The sequence below is a fragment of the Oryctolagus cuniculus genome, chromosome 2 (genome assembly GCF_051225735.1).
Source record: "Oryctolagus cuniculus isolate XC-2025 breed Fujian yellow rabbit chromosome 2, ASM5122573v1, whole genome shotgun sequence".
NCBI classification, from domain to species: Eukaryota; Metazoa; Chordata; class Mammalia; order Lagomorpha; family Leporidae; genus Oryctolagus; species Oryctolagus cuniculus.
The window spans coordinates 122,822,047-122,837,747 of NC_142868.1; the positions used below are offsets into that span (position 1 = coordinate 122,822,047).

Below are 15,701 nucleotides of genomic sequence, written 5' to 3' on the forward strand. Positions count from 1 at the left end.
GCAAAATTTTCTGCCATTTTCTCTTCTAGGGCTGTTTTTCCGTGCACGTGTGAGGATTCCTGTTATTTATACAGCTTTTCGCTGCCACATTGTTGGCAATCGCTAAGGCTGGAAATAACCTCAGTGCTCAACATAAATAACAAAGACAGCACAATCTCTGAACTGTGCTACACTATGTTGCCTTTTGCAGGAAATAAAGAGGGAAGACGTTATATATTTGTACAAACACACATCCAGACAAGGGGGCTTCAAAAAGCTTGTGGAAAAGTGGGATGAAAAGATAACACGGATTTTTCATGAACCGTCTGAAGTTTGCTGCTACATACACGGCACTTGAAAATATACAAACTGGCCCTGGAAGGAAATAAAAGAAACGCATGGGTCCTCTGGGGAGAGGAACTGAACTTCACCAGGTACTCTTGTTGCATTTGAACTTTGAATGTATTGAAAAAGCCCCTCCCTACACTCCCTCACTGGGGACGAATGGGGAAGGCGATCTGGCTCCCGGAAGGTTTGCCAGGCTGGCTTCATCTGCTGGCACGAGAAAGGCCATCTCCGGACATTTCTTCCTCCTCGTTGATTGGCATGGACTTTCACTGTTATCACCAGCTGCTGCTGTTGCTTTGCTTTTTAAACTGAGTTTTTTTTTTTCTTTAAGATTTATTTTATTAATTTGAGAGGAAGAGAAAGGGAGGGAGGGAGGGAGAGAGAGAAAGAGGAAGAAAGAGAGAGAGGGAGAGAGGGGGGAGAGGGGGAGAGAGAGGAGAGAGAGAGAGAGAGAGAGAGAGAGAGAGAGAGAGAGAGACTGATCATCTATCTGCTGGTTGACTCCCCAAATGGCTTCAAATGTCCAGGGCTGGGCCAGGCGGAAGCCAGGAGATGGAACCCCATCCAAATCTTCCACATGGGTGGCGGGGGCCCAAGGACTTGGGCCACCACCTGCTGCTTTCCCAGGAGCATGAGCAGGGAGCTGGTCCAGAAGCACAGCAACTGGGCCCTGGACCCACGTGAGCCCCAGCCGCAGCCGCCATCAGGAGCTTCTTGACCTGCTGTCAGCTTTCATTTCTGTTTCCCCTCCGTGAAACACTTTGCGCCTTCACACGCGTGTGGGTTTCGTCCATGGAATGCATGGGTCCCGTGCTGGCAGCTGAGTGGACACCCCAGCACCCCAGCCTCCATTGCTGGCCAGTGGGGGCTGTTTTTGGCTACATTTGTTCCTCCTTTGGGAGCTGTTCCAGTTGTCAGCTCTTCTTGCTGCTCCCAGGGGCAGGGAAGTCCCCTGTACAGCCATGTGCTTAAAACTGAAACCAAAGCGTTCGGGCAGGCCACCACAGAGGCGGGTATCCACACCCATCTCCACCAAACCTCCCAAACCCTCGCAGTGGCCGCCTGCAAAGGAAGTTCAAGGCTGAGATGGCCTGAGGATCCCAGCGCCTGGCAGTTTCTAAATCTAGATTGGTTTTCCCTCTAGATTTGTCCCTGCCTGCTCTCCCCACCCTGCCTTTTCTCTTGTGATTCACATTTTAAATTTAGCCAAGAATGACAGAATATTTTTCTAAAAGCCAGCAGGTGATCTTTCTCTCTGCAGAGAGTAGGTTCCCTTCCTGCCTTTGGAAACCTTAAGGGGGCGCTGGGGGATCTGCCAGACAGGGGAAGCAAATGAGAGCTAGAGTGGTGGCGGTGGGGGGTGGGGGGCTGGACGAGCTGGGGGCTCCTGGGCTCACCAACCCCCCCCCCCCCCCCCCCCCCCCCGGCGGCGGGGTGGGGCAGCTGCCCACTCTGTTTTTCTCCAGACCTGGGATTTTCCTGGTGGGGGAGGAGGCCGAGGAGAGTCCGATGTGAAATTCCATGCATATTTTAATGCACTGTGAGTGCCCAGATCTACCACACGCCTCCTGGGGACACACTCGAAAGTCTGCACTTCTGGGTGTCCCTCACTCGGAAACCTGCAGTCCCTTGGGGTTTCCTTAGGGCGGTTGCACAGTACTTGACCTTGTACTTCGGAGGTCCCCGCCTGGTGTAACCAGAGGTTGTTTGATCAACAGGGCCGCTCAAGGAGAGGCCTGCCTGGATTGGAATGGTTTAAATATTTGTTTTGGTTGTTTTTACTATTTAATCTGTGTCCTTACCCTTTAGCATTTCAACATTATTTAAAATTGCCTTTGCCTTTGTTGATTATTTAGATTCCCCTTCCCTCTCCCCGCCTCCCCGACTCCCCCACTTACTGTCAGTACCAGATTTATTGAGGCAGAATTTACATGCCATATAGTCCGTCTGTTTAAATTCTATGATTCATGGCTTTTAGTGTAGCCATGGAATTGTGCAACCCTCCCCACAATCAATCTTAGAACATTTCCTCACCCCTGAAAAGAAACCTTGCCCTCAGTGCCACATTGTTCTCCCAGGAGGAAAGTTGCCCAGCTCTGGCTTCTGTCTCTACAGATTTGCCTACCCTGGCCATGGCATATACCTGGACTCATGCAACTGTGGCCTTTTGTATCTCTTCTTCCACACAGAATAACATTTTTTTAAGGTTCATCCAAGCTGTAGTGTGTGTTACACTTTTTAATGCTGAATAATATTCTATTATATGCATAGACCACATTTTGCTGACACATCAGTCAGTGCACATTTGGGTTGTTTCCAGTTTGTTTTGTTTTGTTTTGTTTTGTTTTTGTTTTTGACAGAGTGGACAGTGAGAGAGAGAGACAGAGAGAAAGGTCTTCCTTGGCCATTGGTTCACCCTCCAATGGCCACTGCAGTCGGCGCGCTGTGTACGGGGCACCGCGCTGATCAGAAGGCAGGAGCCAGGTTCTTATCCTGGTTTCCCCTGGGATGCAGGGCCCAAGGACTTGGGCCATCCTCCACTGCACTCCCTGGCCACAGCAGAGAGCTGGCCTGGAAGAGGGGCAACCGGGACAGAATCCGGCGCCCCGACCGGGACTAGAACCCCGTGTGCCGGCACCGCAAGGCGGAGGATTAGCCTAGTGAGTCGCGGCGCTGGCCTTGTTTCCAGTTTTTGACTATGGTGAATAGTAGTGCTGTGGATACTCATGTAATTGTTTTAAAGATTTATTTGAAAAGCAGTTACAGAAAGAGAGAGAGAGAGAGAGCGAGCTTTCTGCTGGTTTAGTTTCCAAATGGCCAAAATGGCCAGGGCTGGGCCAGGTGGAAGCCAGGAGCCAAGAGCCAGGAACTCCATCCAGGTCTCCTGCATGGGTGGCAGGGGCCCAAGTACTCAGGCCATCCTCTGCTGCCTTCCCAGGAGCACTAGCAAGGAGCTGGATCTGAAGCAGAGCAGCCAGGACTTGAACTGGTGCTCCAATATCGAATGCCAGTGTTGCAGGCAGTGGCTTAACCTGCTGCAGCCACAATGCCAAACCCTCAGTACTTTTTTTTTTTTTAATTGTGGTAAAATATACTTAACAAAACTTACTATATTTTGATTACAGAGTATCATTAAATATATGAACTATTTCACTTAAATTTATAGAACTGTACTTGTATTTGTTATAATTTCCATTTCTTTGTTTTAAAAAAATTCTGGGGTGATTTTTAAACATGGTGGTAAAATATATGTAACACAAAATATATGTAACCATGTTGGGAGGTGGGGCCCAGGGGAGGTATTCCGGTCGTGAGGCCTGGGTTAGTGCTGCTATGAGAAGAGCTGTGGGAATGGGCTCTGTCCTGCTCTGAGCCGCCTAGTGCTCTGTCCTCTGCAGGATGCAGCATTCAAGGAACCATCCTGGAAACAGACTGGGTCCTAGCCTGCTGGCACCTTGATCTTGAACTTCCCTGCTAACAGAACTGTGAGAGATCCATTTCCATGCTGTTATAGCAGCACAAAATGGACCAGGACAGCATCCTATTTACTTCTGTAAACAGTTGGAATAAATAGTAAATAGCTGGTGCTGTGGCTTCAATGCCTGCATCCCATATGGGCGCCGGTTCTACTCCCGGCTGCTCCTCTTCTGATCCAACTCTCTGCTATGGCCTGGGAAAGCAGTGGAAGATGGCCCAAGTGCTTGGGCTCCTGCACCCATGTGGGAGACCCAGAGGAAGCTCCTGGTTCCTGGCTTCAGATCAGCACAGCTCCAGCCATTGCAGCCATTTGGGGAGTGAGCCAGTGGATGGAGACTTCTCTCTCTCTGGCTCTACCTCTCTCTCTAACTCTGTCTTTCAAATAAATAAAATAAATCTTAAAAAAAAGTACATGTGAGAAAATAAAAGCCACCTCTAATCCTACCATTTTGTCACCAGAGATATCTGGGTTTAACTTTTAGTTTTCATCGTTGTCATCATTTTATATAGAATAAAATGTAAAATACATACTGTGCATACTATTTTGCAATCTGCTTTTATTTATTTTTAAAAAGATTTATTTATTTATTTATTTCAAAGGCAGAGATACATAAAGAGAGGGAGAGACAGAGAGAGATCTTCTTCCCTCTACTGGTTCACTCCCCAAATGGCCACAATGGCAGGGACTTAGCCAGACTGAAGCCAGGCGCTTCATCCAGGTCTCCTACGTGGGTGCAGGGTGCAAGGACTTGGGCAATTCTCTGCTGCTTTCCCAGGCCCATTAGCAGGATGGGAGCTGGATCAGATGTGGAGCAGCAGGGACTCGAACCAGTGCCCATATGGGATGCAAGTGCAGCAGAGGGAGGCTTAGCCTTCTAGGCCACAGCGCCGCCCCTCTGATTTTATTTAGCTCAACAATATGCAGTATATTTTCCTCTAGTATACTTTATTTTGTAATTATTCTACAATGTAAATGTAGTGAGGATGCCGTATGTAGCTGTGCCCCTTCCTATCTGGGGAGAATCTCCGGAAGCAAGTGTTTTGAAAGGAGGCAGGGAAGACACTGTCTGACCCTTTACTTCTTTCACGCAGGGCACTGTCAGGAACCAGTCTCAGCCGATTCAGAGCTTCCCCTGATAGAAGGATCTGGAAGGACTGACCGGGGGTGCCAACTATGTGCAGAGACATCTAAGCAGCTGTGGTGGTGGGGTCCGGACTTCAGGGAATTGACTGAGATCTGGTGAGTGGCAGGCCTGCCTGACTCCGGATCTCCAATTCGTAAGGACTGTCCCACTTAAGGCTCCTATGCAGGGCTGCTCCGCCTTTGTCTCTGTGGCAGGAACCACAGTGCTAAGCAAGTAGGGTGTTCCTGGACCATCTCTGATGGTGGTGTCGCTATATTTTTAATGTCGTATGGTGACATGACAGCTGTTAGTATTAAACCCAAAGGCATTAGGGAACTTACATGAAGTCAAGGCTGGGGGTGGCATTTTTAGGAGCTGGCTCCCAAGCCAAACAGTAGGTCAGCCTTCCCATCCCCTACCCAGGGACAGTCCCATGCCTGCCTCCCAGAACTTAGAGCCCCGTTCTTGCCTTCATGCACACAGAAACACGGCCAGGACAGCCAGCAGCCTCGGGACAAAGCAGTCGGGGCTTCCTGAGGACTCTTGGGAGGTACGTCCCACTGTCCTTCCTTCCTTTATAACTTGCTTCCTAGTTTCTGAAACAGCTTTGCAAAACCTGGGAGCATTGCTGAGGTCAGAAAGACAAGCTCTCACCCACAGATGAGGTGGCCACAGAGGAGGGGGCCCGGCTGCGGCAAAGAAAGGCCCCCAGCTCAGTGGGTCTGAAATGCAAGCTCTGATTTGGGGCAGATGTGCCCCATCTCTCGACTGGTTTAAAAATGGCAACCTAAGCCAGGGTTTGGCAACTGATGGTTTGAGAGCCAAATCTGGCCTGCACCTGTTTTCATAGGACATGCAAGATTAGAGTGGTTTTCACATTGTAAGTGGTTGAAAAAAAAAGAAAGAAAAACGACAAGAGAATTAGATTGCAGGACATGGGGGAAAATTACACATAGCTCACATTTCGGTGTTCAAAATAAAGTCTTACTGGAACACAGCCATGCAAGTTCATTTGCATATGGTCTGTGGCTGCCTTTGCCCTACCAGAGCAGGGCTGGATCCCTGCAAGTGTTGAAATAGCTGCAGAAGCTGCAGAGCCCAGTTCCCAGCTGCACCTCTGCAAAGTCACCAACCCCTGGTTTATGCGATCAATTTACCTTTAATAATTTTTATGTTTTTATTTTTTTATGGTATGCTTTTATCACATAGAACATGACATTTTGAAACATATATGCACATAGGGGATGGCTAAATCAAGTTAATTAACATGCATCACCTTATTTACTTGTCATATTTTTGTGAGTTTTTAAGCCACATTAAACATTGTTATTAACTTCTTTTTTATAAAAGATTTATTTGTTTATTTGAAAGATGGAGTTACGGGGGGAATGGGAGAGATCTCCTATCTACTGGCTCACTTTCCAAATGGTTGCATCAGCCAGAGCTGGGCTGATCCAAAGCCAGGGGCCAGGAGCCAGGAGCTTCTTCCAGGTCTCCCACATGGGTGCAGGGGCCCAAGGACTTGGGTCATCTTCCATTGCTTTCCCAGGCACATTAGCAGGGAGCTGGATCAGAAGTGGAGCAGCCAGGACTCAAACAGGTTCATATGGGATGTGGGCATTGCAAGAGGCAGCTAAACTTGCAGTGCTACAATGCTCGCCTCACATCGTTGCTGTTATAACCTTGAAGAGTTATTTTTTTAGATCAAATAAGAAAAATAAAAATTGCTTTATCTTCATTTATCCTTTCTATAATGCTATTCTTTAAAAAATGTGAAGGTGAGTTTCTTATTTATATCATTTCTCTTCTCTCTGAAGAACTGCTTTTGAGATTTTGTTGTTGTGTCTGGTCTCATGTGTCCCTTAGGTACTATGTTATTTGGTTTTTTCCCCCTACTTTGTCCAAATGTATGGAATGGAGTTGGAGCAATGTAGAAAGTGGGGCTGATGTTTGGTCCAGCGACTGACACAGCGGTTGGGATGCCTGTGTCCCATAGCAGAGTGCCTGGCTCCAGCTCGGACTCCAGTTTCCTGTTGATGCAAACCCTTGGAAGCAGCAGGCCATGGCTCAGATGGCTGGGTCCCTGCCATCCGTGTGTGAGACCTGAAATGAGCTCCTGGCTCCTGGCTTTGGCCTGGCCCAATTCTGGCTGGTGCGGGCATTTGGAGAGTGAACCAGCAGAGGGGAGATTTCTCTGTCTCAGTAAATGAGTTTTGGCATGGGCATTTGACCCAACAGTTAAGAAATCTGCCTGGGACACTTTTATCTCACACCGGAGCACCTGGGGTTGTTATCTGGCTCCAGCTTCCGACTCCTCCTTCCTGTAAAAGCAGACCCTGGGAGGCAGTGGTGATGGCTCCCGTAACTGGGTTCCTGCCACCCACAAAGACCTGGATGGAGCTTCTACCCCTGGGGGTGAAGCAGTGGATGGAAGTGCCATCTTCTCTTTGTCGCTGTCTTTCCGGGAAGTAAACTAAAAGAGAAAATAAAAAGCTGTTCCGGTTCTCCGCTGCCACTCCAGAAACGGACACCAGGTGGCGAGCTTTCCAGCTTTCTAAGGCGCCTGGTCTGAGCCCCAGCAGCCGGCAGGATCTGCACCCTGGTGTATCCGGAAGCCGCTTACCGCAGCTTGCAGGCTTGGTGGTTTGAGTTCCTCCGTCTAACTTTGAGTTCTAACTCTCTCTAACTTCAGTGTCACCTGGAGGGGGTACAGAGAATTCTGGCCAAAGGAGGATGAGAGAGTCTTTGAAATGGGAGCATCCAATACAGTGTTGATTGGAAGAGGGGGCAGGAAAGCTGGCCCTGTGGTACTTAGCTCTGTGCCTGGAGCGTGCTGGGGCCAGGCCACAGCCTTGCCAGGAGCCCAGGCACCTGGCTGATGATGCTGGGGCCAACCCGTGCTGCCGCGGGCGGCAGAGTCACCCATGACCTTATGGGGTTACAAATGTATGTGCCCCTAGGCCCAAGGACTCCCAGGGAAGTGAGCTGGGGATAATTAAGGCTTTGGGGTACAGGGCAGTCTGGTGGGGGAGCCCTTTACTTGGAGGCATTCAGAATTGCTTAAAATAGTGTGCTGGCCCCAGACACCCATCTGTGAGCGCCTTTAAAATGCACACCTGTAGGCTGGCGCCGCGGCTCACTAGGCTAATCCTCCGCCTAGCGGCGCCGGCACACTGGGTTCTAGTCCCGGTCGGGGCGCCGGATTCTGTCCCGGTTGCCCCTCTTCCAGGCCAGCTCTCTGCTGTGGCCAGGGAGTGCAGTGGAGGATGGCCCAGGTGCTTGGGCCCTGCACCCCATGGGAGACCAGGAAAAGCACCTGGATCCTGGCTCCTGCCATCGGATCAGCGCGGTGCGCCAGCCGCCATTGGAGGGTGAACCAACGGCAAAGGAAGACCTTTCTCTCTGTCTCTCTCTCTCACTGTCCACTCTGCCTGTCAAAAAATAATAAAAAAATAAAATAAAATAAAATGCACACCTGTGAGCGCCTCACTTTGAAAGTCTACACCTGTGAGCTCCTCACCATTAAAACATCTGGCTCAGGATGAAGTCCAGACCCCTTAGCACGGCTCCAGGGACCTCACAGCTAGTCCTACCTTCTTTCCCATCCCTGTCCCTGGCCAGACTGAGCTGCCACGCCCCTCCGCCCGCTGTGTCTGGACCTTTTGTCTGGAAGGCTTTCCTCTCCTTTCCCACCTCATTCAAGATCCAGCTCACGTGCAGCGCAGTCAGCACCGCCGCTCTGCTTAACCCCAAGATGCTCCTGTTGGATTGGAGTCGGCAAAGCCCTCTGACCCACTGGGTCCCCGGGATCAGGGCAATGCCATCCCTGGGCACGTGGCAGGCAGGTGCTCAGTGCAACCTAGGTCGCGGTGCTCGCTGCTCTTTGGGTCCTCGCACCAGCGGCGCGCTTCCCACTTCCAGGGCCTCCGCATTCCCACGGGGCTCGAAGACGAGGAGCTGGTTCCTGCCCACGCAGGTGGCGCTCGTGGGTCTCAAGCTGTCCGTTGCTCCACATGGACAGCTTCTGCAAGGAGGAGCCCAGCTGGAGGTGCACTGTCACCTCCTTCTGCCCCCTACCTGCTCCTGACCACCCCTCGGCCACAGTTCCTGCCCATGTGATGATGTGGGCTCAGAAATCAGCCCCTTTCTGATGCTCAGGCTGCAACAGAGCCGCCCTTCCCACCCCGTTTGCTTGGACCTTCCCTGGACCGTCAGCTTGTGCCCTCTTGGCTTGCAGAGGCCGACAGTTGGGCCTGTGAGTGGGCAAGCCAGGCAGAGAGCATCCCAGGGTCAGGAAGAGGAGGGAGAGGCTCCCTCGGCCTGTGGGCAGAGGAGAGGAGCCAGGTGCGGGAGGGCCTTGGCAGCCCCAGCACCACCCAGGAGAGCGGGGCATAAGGGATGGAGGAGCTGTGGTTAAGGACCCTTTATCTGTCCTGGTTCATGTTATCAATAGCGTTCCTAGAATGTCTAAAAAGAAGGGGTTCAGGGCAGCATCCGTTGGGAAGTGAGTGGTCTGTAAGGTGGGGATGAGGGCGGCTCTTCCAGATTTGCCTTGAAGATTTGTGTGTCCAGTTTGGATGTGCCAGTGTTGTGGCACAGCAGGCAAAGCCTCTGCCTGCAACACCAGCATCCCATATTGGAGCATGAGTTTGAGTCCCTGCTGCTCCACTTCTGATCCTGTTAGATGGCCCAAGTACTCTGCCACCTATGTGGGAGACCAGGGTGGAGGTCCTGGCTCCTGGCTTCAGCTTGGCCCAGCCCTGGCTGTTGCAAATATTTGGGAAGTGAACCAGCAGATAGAAGAGCTCTTGCGTGCTCTCTCTCTCTCTACCTTTCAAATAAATAAATCAGGACATCTTTTTAAAGAAACATTTTCCAAATTAAAAATGATTTATTTATCTATTTTGAAAGCAGAGTTACAAAGAGAGAGGGAGAGACAGAGAGAGATCTTTCATCCACTAATTCACTCCCCAGATTGCCACAATGGCTAGGGTTGGACCAAGCCAAAGCCAGGAGCCAGAAGCTTCATCTGGGTCTCCCATGTGGGTGCAGGGGCCCAAATACTTGGCCATCTTCTGCTGTCGGGGAGCTGGATCAGAAAAGGAGCAACTGGGACTTGAACCAGTGCCCATATGGATGCTGGTGTTGCAGGCAGTGGCTTTACCCACCATGTCACAATGCTGGCCCCTTCATTCATATTTAAAAAAAATATTTATGAGGCTGGCACTGTGGCATAGTGGGCTATGCCTCCACCTGAGGTGCCAGCATCCCATATGGGTGCCAGTTCAAGTCCTGGCTGCTCCTCTTCTGATCCAGTTTCCTGCTATGGCCTGGGAAAGCAGTGGAAGATGACCCAAGTGCTTGGGCCACTGCACCTATGTAGGAGACTTGGAAGAAGCTCCTGGCTCCTGACTTCTGATAGGTGCAGCTCCAGCCATTGTAGCCATTTGGGGAGTGAATCATCAAATGGAAGACCTTTCTCTCTGTCTCTCCCTCTCTCTGTCTGTAGCTCTACCTTTCAAATAAATAAATAAAATCTTAAAAAAATAAAATATTTATTTAATTGAAAGGCAGAATGACAGAGAGAGGGAGAGAGAAAGAGAGTGAGACACAGAGAGATCTTCCATCCTGTGATCCACTTCCCAAATGACCACAACTGGTACTAGGCCAGGTCAAAGCCAGGAGCCAGGGGCTCCATGTTGGCCTCCCACATGGGTGGCAGGAACCCAAGCAATTGGACCAGCATCCACTGCCTACCGGCTGCATAGCAGGGAGCTGCATTACAAGCGTGGAGTAGCTAGGACTCAGAGCAGGTACTCTGACTTGGGATGCAGGCATCCCAGGCAATGGCTTGACCTGCTTTTCTACAATGTTAGCCCAGCCATTCTTTCTTAAGCACAGTACAAATAGCAAGAGCCACAACAAAATTATGCGCAACTTCAGAAGGTAGATGACATCACAGAGTCAAAGGATAAGCAGTTGTCTGGGGGAAAATAGCTGCCACACGTGCCGACTTGGTACCATCCAGAGCCCTTGCACATCAGTGATGGAGGTGCAGAGAGCCCAGGTGAAACAGAGGGGATATACAGGGCCAGGTGAGTCATAAAACGAGATACAAGTGGCCCAAAGCTTATGGAAAATGCTCAACCGCAGTGCTCGTCATGGAAATGCCAAATCAAATGATACACTGTGATGATTAAATATGTTAATAAAATAATCTTGGTTTCACAAAGATTCTTTTAAAATTTTTTCCATTAATTTTCTTTGTTTTTGAAAGGCAGAGAGGCAGAAGGGGAGAGAGAGAAAGAGAGAGAGAGAAAGAGAGAGAGAGAGAGAGAGAGAGAGAGAGAGAGAAATTTCCCATGTGCTAGTTCATTCCCCAAATGCCCATAACAGCTAGGACTGAGCCAGGCTGACCTCAGGAGCCAGGAACTTTATCTGTTCTCGCATGCAGGTGGCAGGAAGCCAGTTACTTGAGTCATTAGTGCTGGCTCCCAGGATGTGCGTTAGCAGGAAGCTGGAATCCAATGCAGAGTTAAGGCTTGAACCCATGTGGTTGAGGGTATCCCAAGCACTGTCTTAACTGTTGCACCAAATGCCTGCTCCAGATTATTTTTCTTAAAGTGACAATAATGAAAGATTTACAGTGCTGGTGACGCACGGGATAAAAAGGCATCCTGGGGCTGGCACTGTGGCGTAGTGGGTTAAGCCGCCGCCTACAGTGCCGGCATCCCATATGGGGGCTGGTTTGAGTCCTGGCTGCTCCACCTCCCATCCCGCTCCCTGCTAATGTGCCTGGGGAAACAGCAGAAGATGGCATAAGTGTTTGGGTCCCTGCACCCATGTTGGGGCCCAGAAGAAGTTCCTGGCTTCTGACTTCAGGTTGACCCAGCCCCGGCCATGGCAGCCGTCTAGGGAATGGCCAATGGCAGATGGCAAATGGATGCCAGAAAAAAAGGCATCCCCATGCACAGTTGGTGGAAGGGTTAACTTGCCTAACTTGTTTGGAGGGTGTGTGTCAGGGCAGTAAATTCAATCTGAAGAGCACACTGAGAGGAAGCCATTCTACAGGACCCAGGCTCCCGTTTGCAAAGGCTGATAGACATGGGTGTACTTGGCAGTAGTATTTATTTTTATTTTTATTTTGACAGGCAGAGTGGACAGTGAGAGAGAGAGAGAGACAGAGAAAGGTCTTCCTTTTGCCATTGGTTCACCCTCCAATGGCTGGGGAGGATCACACTGATCCGAAGCCAGGAGCCAGGTGCTTCTCCTGGTCTCCCATGGGGTGCAGGGCCCAAGGACTTGGCCATCCTCCACTGTACTCCCGGGCCATAGCAGAGAGCTGGACTGGAAGAGGGGCAACCGGGACAGAATCCAGCGCCCCGACCGGGACTAGAACCCGGTGTGCCGGCGCCACAGGCAGAGGATTAGCCTATTGAGCTGAGGCGCCGGCTATTTTTATTTCTTAAAGATTTGTTTACTTGAAAGGCAGAGTTACAGAGAGAGAGAGAGAAGCAGAGAGCTCTTCTATCCTCTGGTTCACTCCCCAGATGTGTGAAACAGCTGGTGTTGGGCCAGGCAAAAGCCTGAAATTCCATCCAGGTCTCCCACATGGGTGGCAGGAACCCAGTACTTGGGCCATCCTCTGCTGCCTTCCCAGGTGCATTAGCAGGGAGCTGGATTGGGAGTGGAGCAGTTGGGTGTTACCTTAATCCACTGTGCCAGAAAACTGGCCCCAGCAGTATTTATTATGGTATAGGATTACGATGCTTTTATATTCGTCACCGGTTGGTTGCTGGTGGGATTTTAAAGGAATAAAATGATTTAAAAAAAGAAAAAAACAAGATTGATCTACACATATGGAGGTTGAAAGATGGTGTTTTGTTACAGGAAAAAGCAAGCTGATGAATGTGTCTTCTACTGTGACCCCTGTGATGGTGATGCCACCTCTACCGGTGTGTGCCTGTATGCAAGGTGCTCATGAACAGCACAAGGTCTGTTCACACTCACACTCTGCAGTAAGGAAGGACTCCAAACCAGAGCAGTGAGACAGGGGAGAAGCTCAAGCAGCTTTTGTTCCATCTGTGCTGCCTTTAATTTTAGCAAGAATGAATCCACAGTGTGTTTATTGAAAAATAAATATTAAAGGCACATGGATCACAATGAGACAGAATAGGAAATCCAGACATTATCCCCTGTAATTACAGTCTACTGATTTTCTTGTGTATGTAAGTAAAAAATTTTCATGCCTGTGCCGTGACACAGTGGGTCCAGCTGCCATTTGCAGTGCCGGCATCCTATATGGGTGCTAGTTCGAGTCCTGGCTGCTCCACTTCTGATCCAGCTCCCAGCTAATGTGCCTGGGAAAGTAGTGAAGGTTGATCCAAGTGCTTGGGCCCCTGTGATCCATGTGGGAGACCCAGATGAAGCTCCTGGATCCTGGCTTGGGCCTGGCCCAGTCCTAGCCATTGTAGCCACTTGGGGAGTGAAACAGAGGATAGTAGATCTCTCTCTCTCTCTCTCTCTCTCTCTCTCTCTCTCTGTGTGTGTGTGTGTGTCTGTCTCTGTCTCTCCCTCTCTCTCTCTATAATTCTGACTTAGAAATAAATAAAGCATTTAAGAAAAAATCAGCACATGATTAGAACAAGAAATTAAAAAAAAAAAAGAAAGTAAAAAGTTTTTGGTTGATTTCTCAATGTATAGTTCAATGTAATGCCACTTTTTTAAGGCAATAACTTTGGTTCTACGGAAACTTTAGAATGCTACAGAAAGCGACAACTTTTTCCAGGAAGTGGGCAAGCAGTGGAAACAGAAAGTGCAACCTTTTAGCAGCAGGGGCAACCCATCAGGTCTACAAGTTTTACCTTTAAAATGACTCAAACCTTAGCTGGTGATAGTCAACTAACTTTTTAAAAAGATCTATTTATTTATTTGAAAGGCAGAGTTACAGAGAAAGGGAGAGAGAGAGAGAGAGAGAGAGATCTTCTATCTGCTCGTTCAGTCCCCAAATGAACACACAACAGCCTGGGCTGGGCCAGACCAAAGCCAAGAACCAGGAGCTTCATCCAGGTCTTTGACCTGGGCGGCAGGGGCCCGAGCACCTGGGCCATCTTTCGCTGCTTTCCCAGGTACATTTGCTGGGAGTTCCATTGGAAGTGGAATAGTCAGGACTCCAACTGGTGCCCATGTGAGATGCCAGTGTTGCAGGTGGTAGCTTAACCTACTTATGCCACAGTACCAGCCCCAGTCAACTGAGTTTTTGCAAAGGTGCCACAGTAATTCAGTGGGGGAGGGATAGTATTTTCAACAAAGGGAATCCACATGCAAAATAAATAAATAAAATAAAAAAGATCTTGAGCTAAATCTTATACCAGACACAAAAATTAGCTCAGAATGGAGCATGGATTTAAGCATAAAATGTAAAGCTATAAAATATTTAGAAGGGAACATAAGAGAAAATATTCAGAACTTAGGACTCCATCAGAGTTCTTGGACATGATCTTAAAACACATGTCACAAAAGCTAAATTAATAAATCAGATAGCATCAAATTTTGAAGCTCTTTTCTCTAGGAAGAACCTTCCCAAGATCAAAAACAAGCTACAGGTGGGGTGACAATGTTTGTAGACCACGGCGTTGGATTCCTGTTGTTACCTTAACTACTTGCCATAAACTTGGTGGCTTAGCATGAATCTACTCTCTTGGGGTTTGGGGCCTGGAGGCTGGAATGCAGGTGCCTACAGGACTGGGCTCCTTCTGGAGTCTTCCCGGCCGTCCATTTCCGTGCCTTTGGAGCCTTTGGAGGTGGTCCGTGTTCTTTTCCAGGGCCACATCTCCCACTCTGTCCCTGAACTTCCCACCCCTGTCTTCTAAGGACTCTCGTGATTGTCTTGAGCACACTTAGATAGTTCAGGATCATCTTAGGACTCCTCACTCAGTCACACCTGCAGAGTCTCTCTTGCTGCACCAGAGAACAGTGTCCCAGGTTCTGGGAGTCTGGAGTGGGCGTTCTTGAGGGGCCATTATGTTGTCCTGACACACGACTCATAAGTAGAACATAGGAAAACCACTCAAAACTCAGCAATCTGAAGAACGAGCAGGGCTGGGCACCGTGCTGCAGTGGGTTAAGCTGTCGCTTGGGAAGCTCACATCCTATATCAGGTTGCTGGTTTGAATCCTGGCTCCTCCGCTTCTGACCCAGCTTCCTGCTGACACATCCCGGGAGGCTGCAGATGATGGTGCTGGTGCTCAGGTCCCTGCTACCCGTGTGGGAGACTCAGACGAAGTTCCTGGCTCCCAGCTTTGGCCTGGCCCAGTCCTGGTTATTGTGACAATGAGGGAAGTGAAAGAGAGGATGGAAGATTCTCTCTCTCTCTCTCTCTCTCTCTCTCTTTCTCTGTCTTTCAAGATGAGAATAAACATTTGAAAGTGTACAAGCAATCTACTTAAAATGGGCAAATCACCTGAGACTTTTTATTGAAGACACATACAGATGGAAAATAAACCCATGAGTGTTCAACATCACTAGCCATCAGGGAGGTGAAATAAAGACTATGATGAGATAGCAACACATGGAACACACCTGATAGAACAGCTGAACTAGAAAGTCATTCAATCCAAATGCTGGTGAAGATGTGGAGAAATTGGGTCTTTCATACATTACTCATGGGAATATAATGAAGTGCAGCCACTCTGAAAATTAATTTGGTAGTCTCTGTAAAAAATTCTTTATGCACTCACCATATAACCCATAGAACCTGATTGTACTCCTGGG

The 15,701-nt window shown here is 49.3% G+C and overlaps 1 long non-coding RNA gene across 3 annotated transcripts in view; it reads left to right on the plus strand.

Moving 5' to 3' along the window:
• Positions 1-15,701, plus strand: part of LOC149128035 (uncharacterized) — a 47,586-nt gene that overhangs the window by 25,319 nt on the left and 6,566 nt on the right. The window contains exons 2-4 of one of the 3 annotated variants that reach the window (XR_016229257.1): positions 30-413; positions 4,897-5,044; positions 12,819-12,922. This is a non-coding gene — a long non-coding RNA (uncharacterized LOC149128035). The remainder of the gene's footprint in view (positions 1-29; positions 414-4,896; positions 5,045-12,818; positions 12,923-15,701) is intronic. The other 2 variants (XR_016229258.1, XR_016229259.1) reach the window with 2 other exon arrangements.